General features: G+C 43.9%; 1 pseudogene; it reads left to right on the plus strand.

The window, feature by feature from the left end:
• Positions 1-20,474, plus strand: part of LOC102527126 (interferon-related developmental regulator 2-like) — a 60,936-nt pseudogene that overhangs the window by 26,889 nt on the left and 13,573 nt on the right.

Raw genomic sequence — 20,474 nt, forward strand, 5'->3', positions numbered from 1 at the left:
CAGGGTTTTCTGTCTCAAACATGTATAATTAAAAATTATATATAAAAGAAAACATATGTCTGTATAATGGGAGTATCAGTTTAAAGAAATTAAAATATATATACAAATATATAAATGTGTTTATATATGTAATATATATAAATATAGCCATGATTTTATTTCTGGATATATCTAGATTTATATAAATCTAGGGATTTCTTAAATATTTTATTTAAAAAGTCTTACTTAAGGTAACAGACATGAGGGTCAGCAGTTAGGACTTGGGAGAGTCCATTTCTGTGGAAGTGAATTCTCCAAGAGTAGGGTTGCTGTAAGAAGGAAGAACTGTAAGTTTTTGCTACCTAGGTTTAAATATGGCAGCAGTTAATTGTGGAAAGTGAAGGGCACTGTCTGAAGCAGCGCTTGACCCATAGAGAGGAAGCTGGGGAAAAGTTGGGAGGAACAGAAGCTGCACCCAGCACCGCTGAAAGGACTTCAGCTCTCCTACACACTGGTCAGGGACACACAAAATTGAGCACGAAAACAGGAAGAGTGGTTTTGAAGCTCAGGCAGTCCAAGCCACCCACGACTGCTTTGAAAAACTTCCAGCATTCACCTCAGGAAATGACCCTTCCCATTGCTTGTGCACATTCTGGCTGGCAGCCCAGAAGCAAGGGATCAAGGAAGATGATTATAAAACTCAGAATTTGCTTAAGTAAGGCCAGATGAGTTTGCGGGTTCGGTGGGTTTGGTGGAGGTGAGGGGGGTGGAGGTGATGGGGACGGGTGGGAAGGAGAGTTGTCATGATGGTGATGGTTTTTGTTCTTAAGAATAGTGCTTAGAAAGTATTACACAAAATTTTTAAGAATTTGTTTTAACCAACTGAAAAAATCGTAAAATGTTTTAACTTTGTTCAATTTATGACTTGATTTGGGGTAGGCATGATGGAAATGTTAAATCTCTGGGTGTCGGGGGCTCCAGTGGCTGTCTGAGTCACAGAAAATTAACTTCGGATAAACTTTATGCACCACCCAGTCCAATGAACATACTTTGCAGTTGGGGAAATTGTCTTAGGAAAGTTTAATTTCCCCAAACTTTGCCATGACTTTATAGAACAACCAAGACTAGCATCTGAGCTATTCGTCTTGGCATCTGGTGCTGCCCATGTTCTAAAAGGCCTAAAACAATGGTGCTGTAACACTGCATTCCAGGCTGAGACATGGACTCCAAGCAGAGAGCCACAGAGATTGCTCTCTTGCTGAATTTACATGAATTTGATGACAAGGTCCCCAAGTCCCTGTGGGTCTCAAGGTGGTACTTTAGGGAATAGCATTTCTTTGGATACGTTTTTAAAAAGTATTAATTGAGACCACTTTCCCCAAAGTTAAGTAGGAAATAATTTATCAATGAGTCGAACAGGTTACCTGGAATAGTGACATCTTATCAAAGGAGACAGCATTTCTGCCAAACCTAATTAGCTGACCTTGAGCCCTGAGTGTCTTGGCTGAAAGTGATAACTAGAAGCACTTCTGTGAGCTTGTCAGGAGCTCACTGGGGTGTTGGTTTGTGCAGATGCCTACATCCGTCAGTAAATGTGTCTTAAATCATAGCTGTGGGTTTGGCCGGGCAGCCCTAACAACCCTGGCTTTCACGTGGGGTCAGGATATAGGCTCTGTGCAAACGGGAAGCACCCTCATTCTGGCCTCATTCAGTGGACTCACGAATCCCTTCCTTTCAGGAATCTGACCAAACAACCAAACTGCAGGTTTCCTTGAAGTGAGATTCCAGTCAATTCATATCAGCTTCTGGTACTTTTTACTCCGCTCTAGGAGTTTTGGTTTTAGTGCCTGTGAACTGCAAGACGGTTGTTATGGGCGAGTAGCATAGGAAGAGGGAGCTTGGGGCTGGCATAGAAAGGGATGGTGAAGGTTGTATTAAAGTCAACTGAAGCCTTTCGGCAGTGACGCCTCAGGAGAGATGGTGAGCTGAGGGGCAGTGGAGGAGGACAAGGAAGAGGCAGTGGAGTGGTGTGGGGGCCGAGACTGGGAGGGGAGTGAGTAGAAAGAGACAGTAATTGTAGTAACTAGAATCCTGTTCTCTGTGCATTTCTAGCTCTCCTTGCCTGTCCAAATGGACAGTTACACACCCCCGTTCCTGATGTTAGTCATGGCTGGTGGCTTCCTTGGCTACTATACCCCGAGTGGAGGTGGTGTGTGCCACTTCCAGGCAGACACATAAAGAATACAGCTCTCCATGTTTCCTGCTTTCTGCTGTCATCTCAGAAGTGCCTGATGAGATGAAGCCCTGTCAGCTTGATCCTTGAGTGGTAGTAATGAGCAGAGTCCCCCTGCCAACTTGCACTGGGCATGTGTGAGCCAGGAAGTAAACCTTTGTTAAGGCCCTGAGATTTTGCTCCCATAGCATAAGCTAATGTATCCCATCTAACACAGCGATTAGGACCTTGAAGGAGGGAACTGGTATAACAAAACTATCGAATAGGTGGCATTGGCCTCACTGCTGAGTGAGGGGCTGGAAAGACCATGATCTATATTATGAAGAGGGCAGACATTTGGTAAAAGTGTTGCTTGCAGTAACCTTGAAGGCAGATCACTTACTTAATAAATTTGTAAGAGATTGGAGAACAGAATCTTAGTGTGTGTTGGTTGCTACTGACTGTGCTTAGCAAGCTCAGAAAAACACTGGCCAGTGCAAGCAGGAGTGAAAGCGAAGAGGGGGAGTCCAGAAACCTGGGGACTTGTGGGCTTGGAAGGGACAAATGTTTTCAAGCCTAACTGGTAAAAGACAACACTGGGCAAAGGCTGATTAAAATTCATCCTCATGATAAATAGCAAATCATGAGTATGGTTGGCATCAGCTGCTAAAACATTTGGATGGATTAAAGCATCTTGGAATAAGTTCCAGCTAATGAGATGGTACCCAAAAAGTCCTCTCAGTGGGACAAAATGGCTCAAGGAAAAGAAACTAAATGTGTGGCTATGGCTCTGTAGTCTGATGGACCTACAGTCCCTGCAATTAAAATGAAAGAGAGACAGAGGGAGAGAGAGAGGCAGAGAGAGAGAAGGAAAGGGAGGCGTGGGGGTGAGACAGCAAAGAAATCACAGCAGGTCTAAGAAGCCTGTCAGAAAGAGAACCACGGGCATGGCTGTTGGTACAAGGCGCGAGCAGGCCTCAAATAGTAACAAAGTTAAGTTTTCAGGAGGCCCTTGAATCCTTTCCATCCAAGAATCTGACCAAGCAACCAAACCAAACTGCACGTTTTAACCTCTGGTACTTTTTACTCGACGCTGAGACTATTGGTTGTAGTGTCTGTGAGTTGCAGGACTATTGTTACCAGGGAGTAGCATAAGAAGAGGGAGCTTGCGGTTGTATTAGTAAAAGAACCACTAGCCTAAATGTTTGTTTGTTTGTTTTAAAAACCTGATTATTGAAGACCTAAAATGACTTTTGGGTAGAAGTGGACAGAGAACGCTGCTCCACCCTCATTGAAGGCAAGTTCCTCAGTACCTGTACTATTGATCTCCAAGGATGATACTGGAAAAGGAAAAAGCTACCAGGGGGTGAGAGCCAACAGCCACGGAGAACAGTGGCTGGAGATCTCCTCCCACAGAGCGTACCTGGGGCCTATGTGTGGGGTATCCTCCACCTGTGCCCGCCCAAAGATATTTCTGAACCTTTGCAGACCAGTGACTGCTACAGGTCTTCCACTTTTCCATTCATTTCATCTTTGTCTTTTGGTGGGAGTCGGGCCTACAACTTAACATCTTTTTGGCTCCTAGGTTTCTAGATCAAGAGGAGTTACGGCTACATCTTTTACAGGAACCCTCATGTATTGCTCAGAAATTCTAGCCATGCTTAAGCATGGAGAAAATATCATAAACTAAGTGAAAGACCTAAGACCAACTAAGGAAAAATGATTGCAACACATGACAGAAAAGGGCTAAGTCACTGTAATATCAGGAACGCTGATAAATCAGTAAAGGGAAATCCAACAGAATACTAAGATGTGCAAAGGATATGAACAGGGTGTTAGTCCGGGTCCTCCAAGAAGTAGATGCCAAGATGGGATGAAATGCACAAGAGGAGATGCGGGAGGCGCTAGGAGAGGCCGAGACAGTTCTCAGACCAAAAGGTGAGTCTGGTGCTAAGTGCAGAAGAAAAGACAGGAAGTTTGAGAAGAAGTGTCCTAAACCATCACGCAGTCTAAGGAAACTTCTGCAAGGTTGCTGGGGAGGCCTACACCCAAAGTCACCATCCGAGAAGGCCCCAGAATGGGCCAGTTGGAGTGCCCCTGCCATCCTCAGCTGCTGGCTGGGAGCCTTGGTCAGCTGCAGGCCCTGTAGTTGGAGGTCTGCAAGACACATTTTTCTGGTCACCACTGTTAACTTAAAGATGTTCAACATGGGACGAGATGAGCAACCTCCCTCACAATAGATGGATTTCAAGATGGCACAATGACAAGAAATTTTTTTTCATCCCTCATATGGTAAAACATTAAACTGTTTGATAATTCACTATGTTGACAGAGATGGTTCTCCCCATCCTTCAGTTATGAGAATGGAAGCTGGTTTAACCTTCCTAGAGATAATTACCTACATCTCTCAGAGTCATAAATGTGTGTGCCTCTGCCCCAGAAAGCAGCTCTATTTTTCTAATGTGTATCAGACACAGTCACACCCGGCCAGAGTAGTACATTCCAGGATATTTATTTAAGCAATGACTGTAATAGCAAAAGATTGGAGGCAACATAAATGCCCATCAATAAGGGACCAATTATGTAAAGTATGTCTATCCATAAAATTAAATGTATGCCTTTAAAACAATGAGACATGTAATGATAAGGCACAGTATCCAAGATATAAGTTTAAGTTAAAAAAGAAGATGCAAAACAATGGTAAAATATGCTAACATCTGTATTTTAAAAAGGGAAGGAGTCCCATACATACGTGTCATTTGTATCTCTGGAAGATCGCATAAGAAACCAATGACAGTGGCTGCCCCTGGGGACATACCCAGTGGAGGGATATTTGGGGACAGGCGTAGGAAGGAGACTTGACTTTTCAGTGTTTCTTTTAGCATTTTCATGTTTCATATGTTTCAGTGTTTCCTTTAGCATTATCTGTATGTTTAGCATATCTATATGTTTATGAGTGCATGTGAATAATAAAAAATTAACAATTAAAAGATAAATTATACAGTAAAAAAAAATTTCTTTCCCTTCCGCCACCACAGCTACTATGCACCAAATTTATTTCTTGCCATCCTGCTATATGGTCCTGTAGAACCGTCCTTGGCTGGCATTAGTACACATTATTAAATTGAAAAGGAAAAGATCTGAAATGTTATTTCAGCTACACTGGAGTCTTGTGCTAGGACAATTTTTTTGCTGTATTAGGAAGACTTGCCTTTTACCAGACTCTGCTCTGTAATGAACAGTGCTGCAACAGTCCAGGGAGTAACCAGAGTATAGGGTTACAAATCAAGCTTTGGGACATGATTTTAAGCTTCCATTTATCATGTTGCAAAAGATATTTTTGAAAACAAAAACCCACTCTACATTTTTCTATAAAGTCACACATTAGTATGAAGCAGGGGAAGCTATTAATGAAGAACACAATGTGACATACTTCCACTGCTTTCAAGGAGACTCAGAATAAAAGACTATAGTCTTTAAAAAGGGATGGCCATTTTTTGCATCCATGACTTTGAACATATATTCTAGTCTCCCATCTGCATCTTTGCAATATGGTATTCCAGAATCACAAACTATCTGTTTTTTCCCTCTCATTTTATAGATGAGAAAAAAACTGGGCCCAGAGAAATGAAATTTCCTACTTTGATCATCAGAACACTTCCAGTTAGCATGACCCCATCTTTACAAATGCAGTGCCCACTTCTGACCACACTGCCCAGAGGCTCAGGAAATCCTTAGGTGGGCTTCCTGTGTGTACTTTCTTTCCTACCATGTGCTTCGGCCTCCCCAGAAAGACTGCCTGTTGGTACACGTTTGCTGGTGAGCTGGAGAGCAAGGTTGGCATGAAGAAATGACACTGTTCATTCTTCTCCATTTCAAAATTTATCTTGAGCCTTCTCTTCTCACAATTACCATATGGGTATTGATTTTAATTAGTTCTGTCTATTAAGAGTCCCCCTGGGTTCAGAAGCCAGCCTTGTAATTAACTGATACGCTTTCCTCTTGCGGGAAGTATTGTTAGGTGAGTTACTGCCACTCCAGGCCACCAAATGCGATCAGTGTTTCTCTACGGATCTGACCTTCAGAGGCCACACTCAGATGGAGCTCCCATCTCAGGTGGTTTTCCCTATCTTGCTACAGACACGAGCACAGGAAAAGGAGGCTCTCAGATCGTATGACTATCCATTACAGCAGATACATTTGTCCCAGACCCTCCAAATGGTGTGCATACTGTTGGCCAGTATTTTGTGATGTCCAGATGGATGTTTTGAAGCTTGCCTGATACCAAAACTGGTGATGGCATGATGTCAAACTGTGTTCCTTTGTATTTCCTGGTACCTTTGTTGGGTGAAATAGGGCTTGAAACAAAGTTTACGGTCAGTATTTTCTTTTGCTTTCATTTCATCCTGAATTCTGGGAAAGGTAAAGAATGCTTCTCGGTCATTTACTGGATATATGAAATCCCGTCTCCCAGGAGATGAATGTGATGTTTAGAGTTTCAGAATAAAATTTTGGAGACTCCACTCTCAAGTGTATATTTTGTATATTTAAAAATTTTTCTGAGTAAGTTTGTGTTTGAGTTTGTAGTTACCGTGTAACAGGTGTTTGGAGAGATGAGGGTAACGCCGGGCTTTGTTTGTAAATAATCAGTTAATAACTGGGCAAGAGCCGTGACAACAGTGCTTTTAGATTAAATCAAAATCCCTGCCATTTCCTGGGTCCTGTTATTGAGTGCAATCCATTATTTTTAATGAAACAGCTGAAGAGTTTAATGTACCCTTTGTGATGTTCAGAAGCTCTGGGTTTACTGATGAGACCACAGAATTCTCTGCGTTTGCTTGAACAAATAGCGAAGATGGAGAGCGTCCAGGGCCATCTGTTCCTTGTGTGCCAAGTGCCCTTCCGCTACGACTGCCCTTCCCTCCTACAGTGTCCCGTCTGCCTCACAGACTCTCTCTTGGGGACTTTGAAACCTCTGCAGTCAGAGCTTATTTCCTCAGGTTGGTAGCCAGACTGTCAGTCAATGCTGAGAATTTAGTTGCCTTGTGATTTGGGGTTCTTGCCTGGGGAGTCTGGGAGAGTTTGACTTGAGTGGGAGCTGAACTCACATCTTGAGGGCCAAAGCTGGAAAAACCGGGTCAGAGAACTCACGGGAGTCTTTATAAAAAAAATTTATAGAATCAGATGACTGTCTTCTCTCATTTGCTCCTGGGTCATATTTTTAAGCAACAGTCACATGGCAGGCTGAAATGAAGCACTCTGTGCCTCCTGTCTTATGTTTAGCAAAAAACCACTGAACAAGAAAAACATAGGGATGCACTGAAGCATAAAACAGATTGACAACATTGTCATGAACTCCTAAGAATAAATGATAGATTATTGACCCATTGTTGGTATAGTTAAACAGTTCACTCCATCATTAGTTATTGAATGCATAGTATTTGCATAACAACATATGAGATATATAAGGTAAGTGACGGGTTTCCTGCCCTCAAGGAGAATATACCTAGAAGTGATTTAGTCTAACCAAAGACAGTGCTGACTGCGAAGCCAGTGAACTGAAGTGGGAACAGTGGCAGCGCCTGTGAGCAGCTGTCACACAAACGAGCCAGAGGAGAGGGTATTCATGTACTCAGCTCAGAAAAGACTTGGGTCACATGTAACTACGTGTAGGAACACGACTCACAGCTGGATTTTAAGGGCAATTATGCAGCTATGACAACACTAAGCAAGATCTGATTTCCCTTTAGACTCGAGCCCTGCAAAATAGGAATGCGTTCTCTATCGCCTTTCGCAGCAATGCTTAATGATGTGTCTGTGCAACAACAGAACAATCCTTTAAGGGAGAAAGTGAGTGACAGTCATTGACAAAATTTGCTGGGAATTAATTTTCTGCAGTTCCCCAGTGAGCACATGCATTTTATATTTCAAACTCATTGTTGCAGGTGAAAGAAATGTAGGATCAAATGGGGCTATGTTCAATACATGTTAAACATAATACATTATACTTCCAGGGGAAAAAATGTTCATATTTGTTCCAGGGAAGGTTATATAGAGACTGAAGTTTCTGGTAATGAAACATTAAATGTCTGAGTACTAACCCACCTTGAGATTGTTTAATAGTGTTACATTCTTCACCCTGATTGCTTCAGGTGTCTGATGTATGGTTATTTCCAGTGTTCCTCTTCTAGAAGATGGTGCTCCTGGGAAGAATAAACAGGACTTTTTTTTTTTTTAAAGCAGTTATTGTAAAGTTACTCACAGTTCATCCTCTGAAAGGACTGCTTTAGAGGAATAAACAGGATGCTAGATAGGGTCGAAATGCAAGTTTGGTATTACTAAATTACCCCCAAATAAGAAAGTAAGTAGATAAAAGCATACTTCTGGAAACAGACTTCAGGATTGGCTTTGAATCTTGGCTCAGACATGACTAGCTGTGTGATCCTGGCCAAGTTACTTAACCTCTCTGTGACTTAAAGAGTCTACCTCATAAAGTTGTTGTGAGTTAAATGTCAGTGGTAACTCAAGTTGTATATCCAGTACATGTTTAACATGTGTTGGAAATAGCCCCAAGTATGCCTGTCTTAGAGCAGGTGTTCAAAAAGTGCTTGTGGTTGTGACTGTCATTATTTCAGACCCGGGTCATTTGCTGATGTACAGACCACCAAATGTCATGCCTATCAGTGGCTACTCAACTTTGTACCCCTGAAACATTTTTTAGTGGCCGTGGAATGATTACGGTTCCTTACATGAAGGCCTAGGCTTATTCCCAAGGCCTCTGCTTCTTTTCTCTGCTACACATTGGATAAATTTCCCTTTATTTACTTTGTATATATTTTATTCCCTATTTCCAAGAAGGATTCAAAGTGTTGATTAGAGGTCTAAGTCTTCCAGCAGCTTTGGCATTTCCTGCGGGGGTCATCTCACAGATATGTACAGAGACCTCATTGTTCTCTGTTACCACTTGGCTGCACAAATGTGACACAATCATGTTCTTGTTGGAGGCAAATCTGTGGGTTTGCTGAGTATGGAATTTCTGTTGAAAAATCTAATACAGGGTCTACAGGATCATCTTTGGCTCCACGTAGAGAGTAACTGAACTGATGTCAAAGTGTCCTGACACGAGAGCTACCTCCCATCCCACCAGGACTGTCAGTATTTCCCTAGCACCTGCTATGTGCAAGGGAGAAAAATACTCATTTACCTTCAGAATATTTATTTCCAAATCAGAAAGCATTACATGCCAAATGTTCTCCATGTCAGGCACCAGAATAGATCCAATGGGAACTTTCTGAGTGCTATACTGGAAAACAAAACAAAACAAAACAAAATTTAAAACAGTGGATTTCTCTCAGTTTCACCTACTAAGAAAATATCCAACTGTGTCAGAGCACCCAGACTGGGCAGCCTAAGCAAAGGGAAAAAAAAACATGGTGCCCAGGCTGCATTCTTTTGTATGGAGACAAACAACAGGCCTGTCCTCCACCCTTTTCCCTGTGCTTTGTGGTTTCTGTCAGCTTTACCCTCACTGGGAGGAAACTGGGGGTTCAGACTCTGCTCACCATTCCCTGTGTCTCCACCTCAGTTCTTGGGGAATCCAGTGTTTTCAGACTCCTTCTTCTCCAACCAATCTAAACCTTATTAGGCTGTATCCTTCTCCTGTCTTCATTCTCTGATAGTCACCAGAGAAATAAGCAGTGTTACTCACACTGGCTACCTCAAGGTCACTTTAATTCCAGGATAGGCATGTATGCATACATTTGTATGAGTCAGGAGAGGTAGGGATCAATATGCATTTAGGAAAGAATGTAACTCTTATGCTGCTTCTAATAAGTCTAGGCACCTTAGCTATTAGGGGTGTGTGTGGTGGTGGTTGCTGCTCTGAATAAGCTAGGACAGTAGATGTTGACTGGATATATATATATATGTGTGTGTGTGTGTGTGTGTGCACGCGCACATACATACCATTTTTTAAATGATAAAACACAGCTTATCCATTATTTTACTGATGGGCCAATTTGATTGTTTCCAGTAAGAAGTATTTAAAGAGATGTGCAGATGAAATAAAAGTATATAAACAAGCATGGGTTAGAACAAATCATCGCCAGAATATGGAAACAGGAAGGAAATGGAGAACTGTATCTTTTTTTTAAGCTTTCTAAATTATTGCATTGTGTAGGTGTTAGTTATCTTGACAAAGGAAAATAAAATGTACACCAGCAGTGTGTGGGGACATGTTCTGAATCTCAGTGCTTACCCTCTTTGGAAGCCACGAAGTCCTGGCTCCTGGGGATGTTCTGCACCATCTCTTCCTCCTGGTCAAGATGAGATTTTATCGTCATCTGAGTCTCTCAGGTTCAGCCTCTTGACCGTCAAATTCTATGAGGCCCAGTGTCAAGGATCTTCTAGCTTCCACTTCTTTGGCAAGGAATTCAAGGGAAGTGTCATCCTGTGTGATTTAAAACCAGAACTGTCCTAGGGAATCCAGGTCACAGAAAGCAGGATGTGTTGGAGAGTACTGTACTGGATTACCGCCAGCCACCGCAGTTGGGGTGGGGAGGAGGGGTCCCAGGCCTGTGCCTTCTCCGCGTTGGGTCCTCTCCTGGCAGTGCTTCACTCACTGTGCACTGACCGCTCCACGTGGCATGGTCTTCTGGTGCCAGCAGCCTCTTCGCTCACTCGCTCATTCTGCTCTAATAGTCGGCTTGTGGTACGGATATTACTTTGTACAGATACATTACCTCTTGTTGTTTAGAGCTAACAGAGCTACTCATTTCGTTGCAAACCATGTTTAGTCTTGTGATTAAACGGAGAGGGACAGAATGCAAACAGGAAGCAACAAAAATGTATGTGAGCAGGACTGAGGGAGAAATAAAGGGAAGAGTGCTGGACTAGGAATCCCAAGGTGTGGGTTTGAGTTCTGCTGTCCAGGTTCCCATCTGCTGAGGCTGGTCCAGGGATATCTGACGCTCTGTTCACCGCTTGGTTCATTCTGTGAAATCCCCATGTCTTTGCTCTATTCTTTTGTCAGGCCATGTGATTTCTGTCTTCTTTTGATTCCTTATAATTTTTCCAAGCCAGGGGGCAGGTTCAAATCCACCTACCTACCTACCTACCTTCCTTCCTTCCTTCCTTCCTTCTTTTTGTTCTTATTATTCTTTCTCAAGGCTCCCAAACAGGGATGAGGAAGTGAATCAGCATTTATTGAGGGTCTTCTGTTTGCCAGGAATTTGACTTATGTCACTGAATCCTCGAAACAATGCTGAGCAATGGGACTGATTATTTTCATATTTTTATTGTTTTACTTTAAGAAGGAGGAAACTGAACATCAGAGGTGAGAAATACCTGGGCCAAAATCATATGGTTAATATTGGCAAACCTACATTTGTCTACGTCTAAAAGTCTGTGATTTTCTGTTTGCAGAGCACCACCCCCTGGAGAGTGAACCATTGCTTTGAAGAGTGGACCATGTTCCAGCTTCGAGGAGTAGGCTCTTGGTGCCTCACACAGGGCTTTCTGCCTTCACTATTCCTAACTCCACATTAAGGCACAGTCCCAACTTTCTTTTCAGCTTCTCCAGAGTAAGTGTGAGCTCACTTCATCTCTAGAGATTAGGATTCTTAAACTTTTACAGTTCACGGAGGTAGAAAATCTGATGAAAGTTTTCCTCGTGAATTTAAACACACACCCACACTTCACACTTTTGCATAATAATTACAGGGGATTCAGAGGCCCCCCTGAGGCCTAACTCTGGATCCTTGTTAAAAGCTATTCAATCAGGAAGATTACTTTTCACAGGTCAGAGCCTGGGAAGATGTCCAATTTTCCCTATCCTGGGTGGGCAAATTCATATTCTCAGCACCCTGTGAGGGCACAGAGTCCATGCCTTATCGCAGGTGAAGTTTTTCCTAGATAAATGTTTGCAGATGTGTGCCTGGCTTCCTTGGACTGGGTGCTCAGTGGGGCGATTAACTAGAGATGATCAGTATGGCTGAGGTCTGTACCTGCCTCACTCTCTCCACCTGAAATACTGGCATGATTCCTATTTTCTCTGCTTCTCAGACTGAAGGTAAAAGGGGATAAGGTGTGAGAGCCCTTTGAAAGAGAAGCTACATGCCCGAGTGTCTCTGAGGAAAATCCTTTGGGCTTGGCCAGTTGGTACATAGCCTGACATTCCAAGTCTTCCTCTGGAATCATCTTGCTTCCAAACAGCTGTATCTGACATTCCTCAGACTTTCAGAAGGAAAGGAAAGTTTGGTCTTCCACCCGAGGCGTAGCTGGAGACCAGCCGCCTGCTGGTGGACTGCCCAGCCGCTCAGGCCCTTCATTCTAAATGCATTCTGAGGCTTAAACTGGACAGACCCTTCTAGTCCGCATTTTTCTCTGAGAGATACACCCAGTGCTGCTGGCAAATTTATAGCTGGCTGGTTTGGTTAAGCAGGAGAAAGTCTGATGCTTGACGATTATGTAAGTCTTTGAGCACTATAAAGTGAGCACTGATCAAGTTTCACAATCAACCCAGGGAAACATGACACCTGTCCTTAAGGTGACTGACATGGTCATTTTATGTTATGGACTTGAGGTTTGGGATGTGTCATGGTAGTTTCCATGCTGTTCATTTACGTGCAGACACAGTGGTACTCAAGCCGTAATGTGGTCTTATTAGAGACATGATGCTGGTGTCTTCAACAGAGTGAGCAATTCTGGTTCATTTTCCAGTTGTGATGCAAAAAATTCCTGCAACTTTAAAGCTGTCTTTGCTGCCTTTTGGAGCCCTTTTTAGGACTAATCATTTGACTTTGCACTAATGAGATTATACCCAGCAGGGGCAGATATTTTCCTTTTTAATTTTCATTCCTGTTATTTAATTGGCATTACATACACATAATGAGACCAGAAAAAAAATACCCTGTAGCAATCTGTTCAATACAAATAACTCAGGCAGATGCAACCAGATGTATCCATGGTGACCTCCCTGACTCTCTCACTATCCACACATTAGGAGAGATGGCCTGGAACACTTAACTCTCTGTTTGCCGAATGTGTCAGAGATGTGCTTTCTCCCTTCTCCCACAAGAAAGAGCATTTACCCAAATCTATGTGTCTCTCACCTTGAGAGTTGTCTGCTAAGCAGCTGAGTAGGTGATGTAGCCTGGGGTTCTGAGTAGATGCTGGTCCCTGGTGTTAGTGATGGCTGATTGTCCCGTAGCCCCAAAGTTGTAGACAAATTCATTCTCCATCTGCCCCAGGGCTCTTCTTACAATAACCTTTACTGAAGAGAAATACCGAACTACACGAATGGCCATCAGAGCTGGTAACAAACATAAAAACTTCCTTCTTGTGTATGACGTTTCTATATTAAAGCCAGCCTTCTCTTCTGAGAAAAGATATAATCTTTTAGGGTCATTAGGAGTTTCAGGAGATCCTCTCTGATGAGTCACAGCGGTTTTAATCTTTCAGCACCTTTCCCCGGGATCCCAGGATCCACTGGGATGCGACAGAGTGCTGTCATACAGTGATGACCACGGGGCTCGCTTCAATACATAAATACGTCCTTTCTTCCAAACAGGTCAAGTATCCATCATTTAAAATTCCACATCCCATGGAACACACTGGGTGATTCTACAACATATCCTGTAACTTTCCTTTGTTTATACAGCATGCGGAACATGGAAGTTTCCACACCTGAAATATTCAGGACATTATCATGAATATTGTTCATTTTGCAGTGCAAAGGAAATGTCACTCTACCTCATTTACGCTGTGTCCTCTCTTGTGCTTTTGTTTCACCCCCAAAGCTGGTTCTTTCCCAGTGTTTTCTATCACAGTGCAATGCACCAGCGTCCTGTTAATACAGAAACCTAGGACAGCTCTTTGAAACTCTCTTCTTGCCAAGGCGTTTACTTGTTTTCATGTCCACTGCTGCCACCATGACTAAACGACCATCTGTAATACAGATCAGGAGAGTAACCGCCCAATCGTCCTTCCTTTGCAGTTCTTGCCCTTTGTCTCCTCCTTCCAGCAACTGGATTGCTGTTGTGGAAACACCCGTACAAGTCAGTTCATTTCATTCTTATATTTACAAGCTTTCAGTTGCACTTTAGCAAAACAAACAAACAAACAAACAAAAAAACAAAACAACTAAGCCAAACCAAAACCAAAACCAAAATCAAAATTCATTAAATCCTTACCATGGCCTGCAGGAGTCTGTGTGATCTGGGATCTGGGATCTGGTCATCGCCTGTGAAGATGCCAGCGTCTCTCCTGTTTGGATTACGGGAACAGCCACCTCTTTATTTGGCTTCTTCTCACTGTTAGATGAAAACAATGTGGTTAGCATCCCTCCCTGGCTTTTCGCTGTGTGTCCTTTGCTTCTCCAGCCACATCTTGCTCTACATTTCCCTGTGTTCCCTCTGCTCCAGCCAGTCTTTTTTCGGTACTGGGTCCTGCCCCCAGAATTCTGTATCTGCTTCTAACTTGATCTGAAACATCCTTTCTCCCCTTAACTAACTCCCTCTTTATTATTTTATTTGTATTCATTTACTTGGGGGGGGAGTAATTAGGTTTATTTCTTTATTTTTAATGGAGGTACTGGGGATTGAACCCAGGACCTCGTGCATGCTAAGCACACACTCTACCACTTCCTCCCTCCCTCTTTATCTTGACAGCAGATTATAAAGAGTGTTTCTGCAGAGCAGTCTTCCTGGCTCTCGAGGTCACATCATGTGCTTTGTTACACGGGCTTTTACGAATGTGGCCCCCTCCTACTTACCGCTTACTGTAAACATCCATCTGTAAAGTGACCTTAGCTGTCTCTTTTCTCCGTGAGAAGATCTAGAATGTTTTGTCGGGGCAGGGCGGGGCGCCTCGTGAAGAGGGTGGCGCGTGGCGTGTGGCTCTCGCGCTCGTCTGCCCGAGTCTCAGCTCAGCGCACTGGCCGACGGCGCGCTGGTCTGGGGCCCCGCCCCCTTCTCCAACCCCTCGCCCCTCCCCCCCACGCCGCCGTATACCCGACATGCCCCGCCCCCCGCAGAGGAGGCCAGCGCCGCGGAGCAGGTTCCCGGAGCAGCGCCCAGGCGGACTCAGGCTTCAGCGAGGCCCGCAGGCAGCACCAGTGAATGCCTCGGCCTTGTTAGCGCCGCAGCAGAGGAAAGCCCTGGGGGGGATGCCGTGGGTGAGCAGGGTCAGCAGGAAGACCTTGAGGAGAAGTTAGTTGAAGGAGTATGTGGCCTGCCTCACAGACGAGCGTGCGGAGTGCTCTGGGGAGCCTGCGCCTGGCCCCTGGAGGCCCACCTCCTCCCCGCTCTTGCTGGAGCGCCGCCTCACACTGGCCCATGCCTTGGAAAAATGCCTTAAGAAAGGGAAGGGCGAGGAACAGGCCCTGGTCGCTGCCATTCTAGGCCTGCTGTGTATGCAGCTGGGCCCTGAGCCCAAGGGCGAGGAGCTGTCCCACAGCCTGCACCCGCCGCTGGTCTCTGTGCTCCGTGATGGCACAGCTGGTCCTGCCGCCTGGCTCCACTGCGCTTCCGCTCTTGGCGTGGGCTGCTACAGGGCTGCCGCTGGTGTACAGGACTTGGTCTTTGGCCCACCTGCTTGGATGTTATTTCCAGCCGGTTCTGTGGTGTGGGTGGCTCCACAGCCTGCTCTGTGCCGCCCTGCAGGCCTGGGCAGTGCGCCTCACCATCCGCCCCAGCACGCACATGAGCCACGTCCTGAGCAGGCGGCTGCTGCGGCTGCCCCGGCTCTTGTCCAGTCAAAGTGTGAACCTGCGGATCGCTGCCAGCGAGACCATTGCACTGCCCTTGGAGCTCGCCGGGGGCCTAGACGACTTTATTTACCACGAGGTGCTCTACGTGGACAGCTGGGCCCGGCGCAGGATCTAGGGATCTACACCGCCTTCAAGGACGTGCCGGGTTCCGGCCTGCACCATCACCTCCAGAACAACGAGCTACTCCGTGATATCTTTGGCCTGGGTCCTGTGCTGGTGCTGAATGCCACTGCCCTGAAGGCCTGCAAGATACCACCTTTTAAGAAGCACCCATACAACGCTCCTGTTTTAAAAGCCCAGACCGAGGCACGCAGGCGTGTGCAGGACAAGCGGGCTGACATCCTGTGAGGCGGGACCAGCTCAGGAGGAGACTGTCCACATCCTCGCCCATATTTTTAACAGATGACAGTGCAACCCCTGGATCTTGACAGGAATTGTCACTTTATTTTTTTTAATAACAAAACAACAAACATACATTTGAGTGGGTGACTGGAAGCCAGGCCGCTTGGGACCCTGGTGCTTTGCCCCTGCACTCAGCCCTGTGGCCTCTTCCTGCCCTGTTTCAGGCCTGTGGGGCAAAAAGAAAAGAGCTGTTTATTCCTTTCTCAGGTCTTGATCCCTCGGGATGAACCACTTCCTTAAAGAGGATAGTATTTGGACAGATGCCACTACAGCAGGTGAGAGGAATGGATATATGTGCTAATTTTTTTTTTTAAGATTATTGGAGATAATTAAACAGAATTCTCAGCCTTCAAAAAAATAAAAAAAAACTTTTTTCAAATATGGATCGGTGAATTGTTAAGAGGTCTAGATGAAACATTCAAGAGTCTAGTTATTACGTTTAATTTCAGTGTACTACACGTTTAAAATCACGTTCTATAAGATGCATAAGACAATGTGATTTTAGAGATATGCTTTCTCCTGCTTTCATTTTTTCCATGCTCTTCACATTCTTCTTTGACATCGTGTCTTCATCATCACTAAGGCCACTTTTTGAATTCTCTAATGCAGTTATGTGAGGCTTGTCACCTTCACTTTTATCTAAGTTGTTTGAGATATAGCACTTTTTGAATCATGCATGATGCTGTCACTGGAAATTTATCCCAAGCCACTAGAACCCATTTGTGTAACATTAGAACAAGTTTTGTTGTTTTTTTTGTCCCTTGAGTATGTATTTATTATTGCCACAGTCCAACCACTCACTGTCTTCCTTTAAAAGTGATCTTTAAGAGTCTTGTTTACAATGACATCCAACATTTGCAATTGTTAGGCCATCCCTCAGGGACAATTACTAAATCTTCATTAAATTCTGTTCCTTCTTTATTACCAATTATGTCCGTTCTAGGTTAATTTGCTAAAAGACAATTCAGTGAACAACCAATTTGCTTAATTTACCTGTTTCTTTTCACTGTTTAATTTTAGTCGACAGATTTTTATTTTGCCTTCCTAGCAGCACTTAAGGAACATTAAACTGGTGTGCTGCCTTAGTTCCTTGCTCCTTGAACTGGACACTGTTTGCCAGCTCAGCTTCCATCCTCTGCTGTCTGACACTGTGTCTTTCCTAATATAAACTCCATTTTTTTTTTTTTTAAGATGTCTGCCCTCCTCACAGCGATGAGACCTGGCAAGACTGACCCCATCTCTGTCTTAACCGTATTTCCTTGGATGAGGAAAGGTGAGACCAAATGCAGACCCTAAAAGAGAAACCAGAGTTTCACAGTTTTGTTCAAATTGCAGTTCCCTGGGGAGAACACAGCACACCACACGGGGACCATCAGGGAAAGCACTGAGGTCTTCAGGGGACAGAGAGAGGGGGCAGAGCTCTGGTTTCCATGGGAAGGAATGGGAAAGGCAGGGGCAGGGAGGCGATCTCAGGATTGGCCACCTAAAATTGAAAGTGGTCCTCTGAGATTCATGTTCTCTGCGATTGTTAAAGTGTGTTGTCTGGGGCCATCTAAAGTTTCCCATGTTTTGGGGGGAGCCAGGGTCTGTTTGGGAGCAGCTAGTAGGCCTTGTGTAGGTGTTAAAGCATTGATTTACAGAAGTTAAAAGGATGGTTAATAAAGTCCTCACTTCAAGTGTAAGTCCTGTTGAGTCTAGGCCACATATGACATTCCCCTGGTGGTGTATTATACAAGTTTGCTCAGTTCCACCTTAGACTGAGAAGGACTCAGGAAGAGTGACCTGGCCATCTGAGGCCATGGCAGGACTGCAGACTTCACACATGGAATGTGGAGACGCAGATGAGGCAAATTACATCTCAGCAGAGATCAGTGTGGGCAGAGAATTTTTGCGGACGAGGTGTCCCGTTCCTCCTGATGCCAGTAGACCGTACATGGACCATAGAGCACCTCCAGGGAGAAAGGAAAGAGAAGGCGAGGTGTGAGGGGGTACAGATGGCATGTTTATCCAAATAAGTCTGAGTGTGGAGAGCAGGGGGAATACACCTCTGGGACTGGCCTTGTGTACTTGAACTGCCGTGCTCAGATTTCCACCATAGGGCTCTGAGAGCTTAGCTGAGATGTTCGGACATAAACGAAGCGAGACTGTCAGATTCATCTCTGCTCAGTAGCAAATATTCTATCTTGACATATTTCTATTTCACTTCTTGTGCTGAAGTGTATTCTAACATAATATATCATTATGTTTCAAAGTCTTTAACCTCATCATACTTTTCTAGAACAAAAATAACTATAAATTTAAATTTAAAAAATTTCTATGACCTTATGGCTCCAAAGTATGAATATTTGTCTTCTAGATTGAGTTATCATTACAATTATTATTCATATATTATGGAGCAAAAAAACAATATGCAATTATTAAAAAATACAGTCAATTATTATGCACAAAAATATGATTTTTTTATCGGGAATACATCCCATAATGTAATGGATTGGGGTAGATTGTTAAAACGCTTTGCTTAAAAGAGCATTCATCTTGTTCCTCTGCTGTGCCAAGGTAAGATTTGCTGTGTATACTTTTCTATTGTTAAGTAACAAAAGGTATATTGCGAAAGAGGTGAGGACCAGTATGACCTCAGGCACCGTCTCAAGAAAATCAGTTTTAGGAACGTATTCATGGAGAGGCTGAGGATCTGCAGATCAGCCTCACACTCTTTAGAATGTCTTTGTGTTACATTGAGGGGTGTCCATTACTCTACTTTGAAGACCACTGTCATTCAACGTGGGAAATTTGGCAGGGATAGATTTCAGCAAATTATCACCCCGCTTTCAGGCTCACACTCGGAAAACAGGGGTGCTAGAGCATGCTGTTGTCTCCTCTGCAGTCTGGGGATGCTTACTGTGGCCATTAGGTACCTGAAGTAAAATGACGAGTCTACCATGGCTGAGAAACTAAACTCATATATCTTTCACATAGAAAATACCTGAAAAGCAAGTTAAACATGATAGATGACCATTTTTTTTTTTGGAGAACAACCAAAATTCTCAGGTGCTAGGGAATTAGCATAACTCAGTGAATGCTAAGCTGAACTTATTTTTAGAAATCTACAGAGATCTGTTCTGATACAAAGCAACTGCATTATTATGAAGGGTAGAATGACCCCAGAAATCACAAAATATTCTGAGGCCCAAGTGAACACAATATCAGAGCAGATATCAAAGGGAAATCTGAAACGATTTATTATAGAAGGCAGGAATACCTTCGGGGAAGGTTTCTTCCCCCCAGGTTAGCTAATGTACAAGCCAAGTGGATATGTCAAATGTAAGACAAATAATGGTCTTAATATAATTGTACAACTGAACTACTTTGATGGAATTGGATCAAGGGGACATAGGAGAGGGAACACATTTTTACAGGGTGAAGTATTGTCTTGGAATGCAGTGTCTCATGAAATTTGGCTTTCAAAATGAGCTCAGTTTAATTTTGAGAATAGCCATTTGAATTGAAAATAAGCCTTGAGAACCTGAAGAGGAATAATAATAGCGCTCAGCAGAGCTGCACATAATCTGGGGCTTTGTTGAGGTTTGATGGCCAACGTGATTTGACCTGCCCTTTTCTAGTTTCCTGGGTGGGTTTGGTGTCCTGACTTGCGACTGGACGCGTGCACATGCGGGACCATCAGGCCAGACAGCCTCTGCCTGGTCCCACTCGCAGGATCCACTTCTTGATAACGTTGCTGCCTGGCAAACAATTACACAATAGCAAAGATCGCCAGTGACCTTCTGCTTTCACCTTGGTCTTCTGGCAGGTGTGATATACTATTTTAATATAGAAAGTGTTATAGAGTGGTGAGGTTCTGGACACTTCAGCAGGAGTTTTTGAGGGCATGTGCAAGGGTTTCCCCCTGGCTTTTATTTATGCTCTGGCTTCCTGATGATACACCTTTATTGAAGAGATGCAAATATCTCTGATTCTGTTCATTTATTTTCTGATATCTCTGGTGGTGGTAATTTTTTTTTCTTTTTTGCTTTTGCCTCTAAGGAAGATAATTATTTTGAGACTGTTGTTTTCTATCCTTGGGGGTCTCTGGTAATTGCAAATGATGTCATTAAG

Source organism: Vicugna pacos, chromosome 3 (assembly GCF_048564905.1).
Source record: "Vicugna pacos chromosome 3, VicPac4, whole genome shotgun sequence".
NCBI lineage: Eukaryota > Metazoa > Chordata > Mammalia > Artiodactyla > Camelidae > Vicugna > Vicugna pacos.